This window comes from Belonocnema kinseyi, chromosome 3 (assembly GCF_010883055.1).
Source record: "Belonocnema kinseyi isolate 2016_QV_RU_SX_M_011 chromosome 3, B_treatae_v1, whole genome shotgun sequence".
Taxonomy (NCBI): Eukaryota; Metazoa; Arthropoda; class Insecta; order Hymenoptera; family Cynipidae; genus Belonocnema; species Belonocnema kinseyi.
In genome coordinates, this window is record NC_046659.1 from 31,302,524 (window position 1) to 31,313,992 (window position 11,469).

The 11,469-nt window shown below is 31.0% G+C and overlaps 1 protein-coding gene across 1 annotated transcript in view; it reads right to left on the reverse strand.

The window, feature by feature from the left end:
• LOC117169174 (transcriptional regulator ERG homolog) overlaps nt 1-11,469 on the reverse strand; it is a 385,473-nt gene that overhangs the window by 339,268 nt on the left and 34,736 nt on the right. The gene's annotated exons all lie outside the window — the stretch shown is intronic.

Consider the following 11,469-nt stretch of genomic DNA (forward strand, 5'->3'; position numbering starts at 1 on the left):
CTTGGAGGAGATTATGTTGAGAAATAAAAAAAAAAAATTCTTAAAAACGTTGTTTTTCTTGGTCAGGCCGGAAACTTATCAATCCACCCTCGTATATCAAATAATATAATATTAATATCAAATTATCATCACCAATTATATGAACTGCATTGTGTTGAGTATTAACTACTTTCTATTATTTTTAAGCGTGTAATTGATTTATTAATGATTTCTATTAAACAAGAAGTGGAATCAAAGCAGCCAAGTTATTCTAAAAGATTTATAATTTTTTAATTTGTGAAATTAAAAAACTTACAGAAAGGACCCCGCACCAAATGTATGGGAAAATGGCTTTCGGTGGATTTGGTTGAAATTTATGGCAAATGTGTAAATTATTATGGCCTAATAAAATACCCGGGAAAACAAATTAGGAAAAATTGTCATTTTTTGCGCTATCTCGTTCCAGATCTCGGCCAGATCGCGGATAAAACACACGCCCAGACCGGCGCCAGGTCAGGACTCTTGATCGGGAAACCCGACCGGTACCAGATCATTCTCATCATAATCTACTTATGAATTTCGCGAATAGAGATTTAATTTAACTAATATCGAAACTAGTGAATGCTCCTCTCCTTTTGAAAAACACCTCAAAATTTTAAATTCCAATGAAGGAATTTGCAGTTAAAATAAAAGTAGTACGGGCACGTAAAGAAGAGATTTTAGAAAACAAAATTTAATTCTACTTTTGAGAAACGTAAGATTATTGTAGATGGTCTCAGTAGCAAGTAAAAGGTTTGTTTTTTATGAAAAAATTATTAATGATCTAGAAATATTTTATTTAAAAAATTTAATTTCTTGAAAAAGATGTCGCCTATAAAACTTTTTAGAAAATTAAAAAAAATACGATCCTCATAAATGATAGCTTAATATTTTGGTGAAAAGGTTCCCTACAACTTTATATTCTCAAATGTTTCCAAAAAATGCAGTTGTCACTCAAAGAACGAAAATTTTTGGAAAATGAACTATAATTTACGATTTATTAACATTTATCTGTGAACAAATTTAAATTTCCGTCAATAGTTTTACTTCTTGAAAATTTCGTAAAGGTAGTTGCAGATAATGTATTCACTAAAGAATTGAGCAATCATTTATTGGGATTGTTTTATTTTTTTAAGTAAGCTAATAAGTGATGTAGAGAAAAAAACTTTTACAAAAAATAACAATTTTCGAATAACATAATTCTAGTTGTTTATTATATTATTTACAGAATACAATTATTTTTATTTTTATTAGGATATATTGTTTTCAATCTAATGAATATTTTTATAGGTTCAAATTCCATGATTTATGATAAACAAGAAAAATAATATTGTTTAGCATTTTAAACTGCGCGCGAATAGCAACCAACTAGATGCTGAATGCGACGCATGGGCAGTTGAGAAAGTAGCTCTTGTTGGAAACCCTGCTTATTTGGTATTGGATTGTGCTATTCGATTCCGAAATTGATGTTATAAAAAGTTATTCTTCATGTATTTTTGTAATGAATTCATTATTAGTACAGAATCAAAGTTTCAATTGCATATGCGATTATATCACATATTCTATTCTCAAAATCTAAAAATATTACAATTTTGCATATATTGCAGTCCATTTTTTGTCAATAGATTTTATAATTCTAGCTCTACATCAAATTGGAAAACCGTGCGTTTTTAATAGATAGATAGAGTATTTGAATCATCTAATTGTAAATATACTTATTTTACCTAAAAAATTTTCATTGATTATTAATTTTTATTTGACGTTAGTTTTCAATGGGACGGAGATTTTAATTGCTTACTTTTATTGTCCTCGCGCAGGTTTTAGGGTATACTCGCTAGTTAGTGCTTGGTGCCTCCAAACACGTGCCTCACTCGCCTGAGGCATTTTCAATAATTGATCGAATATTATTTACAAGGAATAAACGAATTTCACTGCACTATCAGATAGAAACAAGCAGCACTAGTTCTGCGAGCGCATGGAGATGGCGTTTCAGTAGGAAAACGGTCTGACCTGGTCGGGCCCAAGTATGGGCCACATAGTTCTAACGATCAGAGCCAGATATAAGAAAAACCGATCGGGGCTAGATAGGTATTACGTTTAAAATAGGGTGATTTCTGCACAGGATACTAAATGCGAGTTTGATAATGATGTATATTGCGTGCATCTCAAAACTGCCAAACGTTAAGCGCTGAAGATTTGAAGTTAATCAAATTTTACTGTTATAAGGTTGAAAATGATGACCCGGTAAAATTAATATCAAATAACCCATACAGAAATTTCCCAAATCTTCCCTATTTGAAGTTGGGCTCTGATGGGACCCCTATCAGAATATCTAGTCTAGAAAAAAAACGGGTTGTGGCCCTGTCAGGTTCTAGTAAAGAATTCCATGCTTCGTATAGGTATGGAAAATCTATCTGTATCTACTGGGGTCTCGCCCGGAGAATTCTTAAAATCTTATATCGCCTAAAATATGATATTGAGGTTTCTGAAGGTTTCAGTATGCAAAAATAATATTTTTATGAATATTTAAACTCGTTATTCTCGAAAACTTGATTTAGGGAACTAACTAATATTATCTTCGGGTCCAGGTAGATATTTATCAGTTAAAGTTAAGGAGCTTATGTCACTTATGTTTAGAAAATATTGCATTCTAGGTTCAGGTTCAAATGTTCATAAAAAAATTAAATGTTCTATCATTGTAAGAAGTTGTAAAGTAGTCTACCATGGGAAAGAACGAAATATTATACAAAGAAAAATTTCAGTCGATTAAACTTATTTAATTAAAGATGATTTTATTCATATTCATGTTAACAGTTTGTATATTCTACATTTAAATAATGTCGTTTAATAATAAATATCTAATGAGAAATAGAGAGTTTAAAATTTGGTGTTTTAACTTTTTTAGGCTGTATGTTATCATGATGATTTTTCCTCGAGTTTCAACTTGTCGGTTCAGCGCAGTGGTTAAGCCCATGTGGAAATAATTCATGGCGCTATACTGTTCTAGCCTAGACCGCCACCAGTCTATACTGGCACTATCTTGAAAAACTATCCTGGGGCAGTGCGCAAATGTAACGCTCCAATCGACTAGCCGCTATCTACGACGAGCGGTATTGGCGCGTTATAGTGAATCTAGTAAAATCTAGTAGATCTATAGTAGATGCGACATAGATTGCATATTCAATACTATTTTTTATAATAAAATCATTCCTGACATAAAAGCACTATGAGCTACATTGAGAATATTAACAAATTCCAGATTTCTGAAGAAAAATGGAATATAGCTCGTATGTGCTTTTTTGGCAGAATCTTTCCAAATATTATTGATAAAAAAGAAAATGTTAATTGTAAATGTATTGAAACCAGGAGCCAGCCTCGACATTGAATTCTCATTTTACTCCATAAATACTAGAATTACATATTTTTTAAATCATTAGGGCCTATTCCTGCATTGATTCAAATTTTTATTCTGAGTGAAAAATTGTTGAATTTCAATAGCTTTTATGTGAGACGTTTTTTTCAAATGCTGAAGTTAGAATAAAAATACACCTTATACAAAAACTATTTGAATTAGCCAATCTTCTACTCCGAATAAAAATTTAATTGAAAAGAGGATATATTCAAAGGTCCAGGTAATTCTTTTAAATGTTTTAAAGACTTTAAAATGTCCTTTCCGAAATTGAAATAAGAATTCGATCATAAATAACAAGCAGAGGGGCTATATCAATAGAGTAGCTGACACTCAAGGGTCCTTTGTTAAGCTTTCGGATTAAAATTTAGAAGTAGATTTGTTTAAATTTCATAGTTAACAGTCTAAAACATAATAATTCGGAATCTACGGGTTTCGATGATTTCAGATATCTAACTTTTTTTTAAATGCTTAAAATTGGATTTAATACAACGTTTGTCGTAAATGGAATGAGATACGCTAAAAAAGACAAAATTTTTGAATTCAACTAGAAAATGGTATATTAGCATATACGTTATAATTATAAACAAGTATAATGAGAAAATTTATTAAATTAAAAAAAGTGTTAATAATTTGAAGAGAAATTTAGAAAGGGAGAGTCGGATTAGCGACGTCCAACTACTGTAAATAACTTTGCCCGTCCGGTACGTGACGAATGCAAAAGGAACATGATATTACCGTCGCACCACTCTTAAAAGGACCACTAAAAGAACTTTGAAAAGGACCTAAATCTCTCAGACTATCTCTCAGACTATCTATCAGACGAAATTCTTTCAAATCGACTCAGCTTATAGTCTAAAGTGGGACAGGCTATTTCGCTAAAGAAAACTCAGAGATTTCTATCGGTAGGGCACTGACAACACAGGAAACTTTATTTCTTTCATTTCCTTTAATTTGAGCACTGCAATAAATGTAATTTGTTATATTTTATTAAATAGGTTTTTAATGACGCCTTCTTTTTTAAAGTCCAAACAGAAGTACTTTCTAGAGCCAAGCTAGATTTTAGACGGAATTTTTAGATTAATGTGATGTCAAATTCTGGCTAGCGACATTAGTGGGTCTACATAGAACTGCGTGATGGATTTTTCTATCTACTAGTAGTCTTGCGTGGGCCACAGCACGCGCCTATTTATCTTTTTATGAAAAAGACTGAATGAAAAGCCTATCTTTTCTTTGTTATACATATTTAATTAATATTACAAAATATTAGTATGAAATAATAGAAGACACCAAGGGATGAGTTCTATATCTGAAATTGTAATTAATCTTTTATAAAAGGATTTCAACCAATTTTATATTTTTTGGTACAAAATGAAATTCAAGTATTTCATTCTAAATGAGTTTTTTAATTAAAGACTAATTTACACCTAATATTTATGAATAGCATTTATTACCATTTTTTAACTCACGTTAAAGATAATCATATTCTTTAAATAATGAACTTTGCATTTTTACACCACAATTTTTATAAATCAATTTAGCAAAATTTTTGAACGCGCATTATAATAATCAATGACCTTATAGATAGAAAAACACATGTAATAAGCCTGTTGACACTCTGTATACTCTCCCCTGAAAATCTTGGTCAAGTCTCCCCAATATTAGTTCATGCGTTCAATGTCATACAAATTTTAGTAATAACTGTTTCATTATTCCGACTTATAAAAATCATTACACTACTTTGCAAGGAACAACGCGATATATAGTATGATTACTGTGCGAATTTTGATTACAAGAGTAGATAAATCCTTACAAAGTCGAAAAAAAATTAAATTATTGAACACAATTTTCTGCCAATTGTCGAATCTCGGGCTTAGTTAAATCTCCCACTTTCCCCTGGACTTTTAAAATTAAAGTTTATGAAAAACATAAATATTTTGTTTAAAATTAAACAAATAATTATTACATTTCAAATTACATTGAAATGAATGAAAGTTTGTATTAAAAGTAACTCTTTCAACAAATAAATACTTGAAAACTTATCATGTGCGGTGAAGGTGTTGTGAAAAATGTGGCTTACGGTGGTAGATGGAGGGTAAAGGTGTTATAACTGTTATACAGAAAAATAGTGAAAAGTTTAAGAATTGGGACAAATTTGTTTTTTACTAACTGACAATTCTTTATTTGTTGAAAATTCGTCTATCTAGTTGAAAAATTCATAATTTAAGTTAAAAATTCATCTCTTTGGTTAAAAAATGTACTATTTTTTTGAAAATTTTTTTTTTTTTTGGAAATTCAACTATGACATTTTTGTAGAAAATTAATTTTTTAAGTTAAATTTAGGATTCAACCATTTTTCTGACAATTTTTTTTTCAACATCAATTTATTGAAGTGAAAATGTAACTTTCCATTTTTGGTGAAAAATTTATTGATATTTTTAATTACAATCTGTTTTGGTACAGAACTCATGTTTTTTTTTAAATTACACTTCTTTAAGTGAAAAATTATTTTTTGAACTAAAAACTGAACTATTCCATTTATCGTTGAATATCAAGTTAATAATTGAAGCTTCATTTGGTTCGGTTTAAAACAAACCTTTTTGATTGACAATTCAAGTATTTTCTTCAAATTTCTATTTTTTTTATTGATTTCTGTAATGGTAAAATCTAATTATATTATTTTGGTTGAAAAATAATATTTTTTAGATAAAAATCATATATCTGTTCGATACTTTCTAGATTTTGTAGAAAATTCGAAATTCTGTATAGAAAAGTAATATTCTTGATTTAAAATTAATATTTTTCATGAAGAATTCAGTTATTTAAAAAAAATTCCTTTTGAGTTTGTCAAAAACGATAGCTAGTCAAAAATCATAGCTAGTCAAAAATTAATTTATGTAAAATAAAATTGGATTATATCATTTTTGGTAGAGAATTTATATTTGAAATAAAAAATTGATCTAAAAAGTAGAAAATTCAACCATTTGTTTTAAAATGCACATATTTCGATGAAAATTCGTGTTTTTCGTAGGAAATTAATCTTCTTGGTTGAAAATTGATCTTTGTGATTAAGAACAAAACTAATTTTGAAATTTCGAATCACAAATTGATATTTTTTTGTTGAAAATTCAGATATTTGTTTCAAACATCGTCTTTTTACATTCTCATCATTTATGATTGAGAAAGTATTAAAATTGTCGGAAATTTGACATCGCAGTTTTTCAACGGATCTCCACGTTTTGAGACCACCTGAATCCGAAAATTAGGTTTTTACGATGGCGTCTGTCCGTCCGGCCGTCCGGCCGTCCGTCCATAAACACGATAACTTAAAAAAAATGAACGGATCAAATCCATCTTTGGCGCCCTCTTTTAAGGCCCTAAAATAATGGACGAGTTTGCTAACCAGCCATTTTGGATAAAAATTCAAAAAGTGAGCGCATTTTATAAATTTTTGATACCATTTTTTTTCTGAATTTGAAAATTCTATGTACGGATATTTATAGTATTAAAATGGACAAATAATTTATCCTAATGACTTTTTTCGACAAAAAAATTCCCAGAGTTATAGGATTTTCAAAATTTTTTAAAACAACCGAAATTTCAAATTTTGAGCCAAACAAGCAAAAGATGAAAAAATGTCAAAGGAAGAAAAACATTGCTTTTTAAAATCCATATAAGATTGTCATAACAAATTTTTGAATTTTCTTAAAAAATCGAAATTTCAAATTTTGATTGCCCCAAAAATAATCAAAAATAAAAAAAAACCATTTCGTCGTCAACCTATGCAAAATGCGAAAAAATAGGAATTGACAAAAATTTGGATCCTCCACAAAATATAAAAATTAGTATATAATCACTTCTTGATAGGATGCGTGCTTTCTGTTTTATTCGTGAATATGCCAAATGTTATTTTTGACATGTATCCAGTACTCAGCTACATTAAATTGACATATTTCCTAATCTCAAATATTATGCAGTGCTATCAACAGCATTCAACTTTCATCGTGCAATGCAATTTCAAAACTGCTAACAAATAGTTGGCAACAATAAGCGGAACCGGATTGCAAGATTCGGAGTAGAACATTGGTTAATTCCAATAGTTTTTGTATAAGGTGTTTTTTTTTATTGTAACCCCAGCATTTGAAAAAAACGTCTTACATAAAGCCATTTTTCTTACTGAAATCTGGAATTTGTTAATATTCTCAATGTAGCTCATAGTGCTTTTATGTCAGGAATTTTTTAATTATAAAGATAAGTATTAAATTTGCAATCTAGGTCGCATATAGATCTACTAGATTTTAGTAGATTCACTAGAACGCGCCAGTACCGCTGGTGTAGAAAAAAAGATACTCTAATTCCAAGAGTACGATATCATATTCTTACAGGTATATTCTTAGTAATATTCTCAATGAAGTAAGCGAAATTCTTACTTCAAGAGGATCTTCTAAACAAAAAGAGAAAATATTTTAAAAATGAGAATATGCGTTCGGGAAGAAAAAATTTGCAAAGAAAAATGCGTTTTGTTCTGTTCAATAATTGCCTTTAATGTTTCGTATCACGTGCTTTTCGGTTAATTTTCATTTTTGATTGTTTTACCCACCAAGTACTATAAAACTAAGTCGAAGAATAAATCGCGTGCGCACATTTATTTCCTGCTCTTTACAAAAAATATTAGAGTGAGAAAAGCCTGACGTCCCATTTCAACAAAGAAGTAAGATAGTGAGGTTAAAAACTGGCGTGCAATTTACAACGTTATGGAGTTAAACAAGCTGAAGTTTTACAAGTTGTGTGTTGTGTTTAACGTAAAATTTCAAGATGAATAATATTATAATATTTTATATTGTATTATTTACTAAACAAATGTTTTTGAAATAAATATATTTAAATCTACTATAGTATAAGAATAACTATACCTACTTAAGTTGCAAATATTCTTAAACTTAGTGGGAAATTCTTAAAATTAGAATATTGTTTTTTTAGTTAACCGCTTGGATTACCGTGCAATCGGTTCTGAATTTTAAGGCAATTCCACAGCAAGCCTGTTCACCCTAGTCAAACTCCAATCATTTGATTAATTCAACTTCAATTAAGAGAATTAATTCAATTTTATAATTACAAGAAATTGAAAAAAATATACATAAATATCGGTTAGTATTTGCAGTAGTAATGTAAGCCTGTAGGGACTAAAGAACTTTTTTGCACTAACACCTAATATTTCTACCAAATTCACGTTAAAGACGGTTTTTTTTTTATTTTTTCTACATGAGTAATTTGTAATCCATAAGTAGAGTGTTTCTAAGTATTTTGTGTATAAGTCTGATTTTTTAAATTTAGTTATATTTTATTATTATAAGCTGAGTAATTTTCTTCAGGATATTTCTTATTTTGTGATAAAAATTAATTTGATAAACATTTTTTTTTCCCGTCAATCGTAAAAAATATTATTTTCTGCAATTGATGACACTAAGTAGCTTATTCACTAGCGATGGAAAGATAGATGAAGAGTTAGATATGCGCATAAACCAGGTGAGAAGGTTATCGGTATAGCAATGCTCATTATCAGAAGTAAATATTTATCAAAGAAAGCTAAAATGGCAATACATGATTCTATATTAGATAGATAAACGTTTATTTTTTAGCCTGCTGGCCTTGAAAAATTTACTTGCTTACACTTCCGTTTTTTTACAGAATTTTCTTACAGCTATCGCTTACAAATTACCATCCATCCACAACCTTATAACTAATGCGCCTACTCTCCTACTACTCTCCTACCTACTAATCCGCCTACTTATGTGCTTTTAAACAATATATGGTTTAGGAAATGGGGGATTGAAAAAATTATGTTCAGGTTTATCGATGTATCGGGTCTTCATATTTATATTTCTAACAAAAAACACAAATTTTCAACAAAATACGGGAATTTTCAAACAAATAATTACATTTTTAACTAAAAAAAAATCAAGTTTCAATAAAAAATATCAACTTTTTAACAAAAATAGAATAATTCAGTTTTTAGTATATAAGACTTAATATTCAGTAAAAAAATGAAATTTTCTACAGGTTATTTAAACTTTCAACCAAAACAGGAGAATTTGACAGCAAATAGTAAAAGTTTTTACAAAAAAGATGAAATTTCAGTCACAAAGATTAATTTTCTATTTACAAAAATCTTTTTTAACAAATAGTATCTAGTATCTGTCTCCGCGGCTAACGCCCAATACTTAACTACGATTTACAATATTTACAGTTATCTAACATCTACTTCCTCTCCTATTTACAATCCTTCCTTCGCCATTCCTCTTCCTCCTTCCTCCTCTTCTTCTCCATCTTACCCAACACCCTCTTCGCCCATGCTACTGCCCTCTTGCGCCCCCTTTCACGCAACATTACCTGCATGTTTATCTCACTCCTTTCCATCTCTTTACATTCCTCCAACCAGTGCTCAACTTTTGCATCCCCCTTTCCGCAAAATTCACACATTCTCTTATCTCTAGAAAGCGAGAACCTATTATAATTCTCCATGCAACCGCATCTCATCCTCGCAACAAGTTCCTGACTTCCTTGCTCTCCTTCTTCACATTAATGTTGCGCTCTCTTTTATTCTCTCCTCTCCTTCTGCCTTCTCTTTGCCCATTCCATTATTTTGAACCAACTCATATACCTTCCTTCTTTCCTCGTGCATCCTTCTCACTTCATCGACTTTCTCCCACCAATACTCCCTTACCAGCTTCCTTCCCCCCTGTTCAAAAAATGTATCCTCATGTTTACAGGCTTGACTCCTTGTTATAATCCATAAACTCATTTTTTATCTCTCCCTCCTCACAATATAGTTCGGCGAATTCCTTGCCAACACCAAAGTCTATTTTACATACCTCTTTTGTATCCTATTTACCTCCTCACTTGCCTTCCAACTCCTCACCTCCACTCCGTAAATAAGACACTCATCACTAGTGAATCAAACAATTGCATTCTCCTTACAAAATCATCCGCGAACAATCTTTTTCCAACCCCCACACCTACCTCATCACCACATTTGCCCTTCTCATGCTAACTTTTAAATGACCATCCTCTCTGCTATTCCTTCGAAACAGGAAGCCCAGGTACACAAACTCTTTCACCTCCTGTGCCGCTTTTCCCTTCCACTTCCACTCCAATCCCTTATCCCTCCCTCCTCCTTTCTTGAACACCATAACATTCGACTTGCCCACATTTAACTCTAACCTATTTTTGTCCAAGTATCGTCTCTACCTTTTCATCAGCTCCTTTAAAGTCTCTTCATTCTTTGCTAACAGCACTATGTCATCTGCATATGCGAGTGACTATAACCTGATTCCTCGTACCCTAACTCCTTCAATACATGATTCTATATTTGTACCGACTGTGGTGTCCGCCAGCGTGGTATGGACATATCAAGAAAAGGATAAAAGTAAAATTAACGCGATTAAAATGAGATTCCTGCGCATAATATGCGGGAAAACTCTGATGGACAAAGTGAGTAACGAGATAAATCTCAAAGAATGTGGTGTAGATGAAAAACTAGTGGACACATGGGGAAGAAGTCGGTCACGATGCTTCTGGCATGTCGAGAGAATTAAAGTTGAACGACTAATGAAACAAGTGTATCAAGGTAAAGTAAATAGCAGCGTGTCCAAAGGCAGACCGCGGAAACAATAATTAGAATGTGAATTAAACCCTAATTAGAAGAGACATATAAAGCCGCAGAAACACGAGAGCTTGCATGAAAAAATGCATGTGCATGAAGGAAGCTAGAGAAGTATGTCAGGTCAGAAAAATATGGAGACAAATAGTCAATAAAAAGAGTGTCAGTAGAGTGAATGACGAAAGAAACAAAAGACATGGGATACTAATGGACCCAAATGGGGAACCTTACATGACGACTTTGTGAGGCCAATTAGGATTAATTAGAATTAGTAGTGTAGCGAAACGAACGTGTTATTTAAATAAATAAAACGAGAATTCTAGATCACTCTAAACATTATATTAGCTATCAGTCGGAGCACATTTGCGATTATTCACAAAAT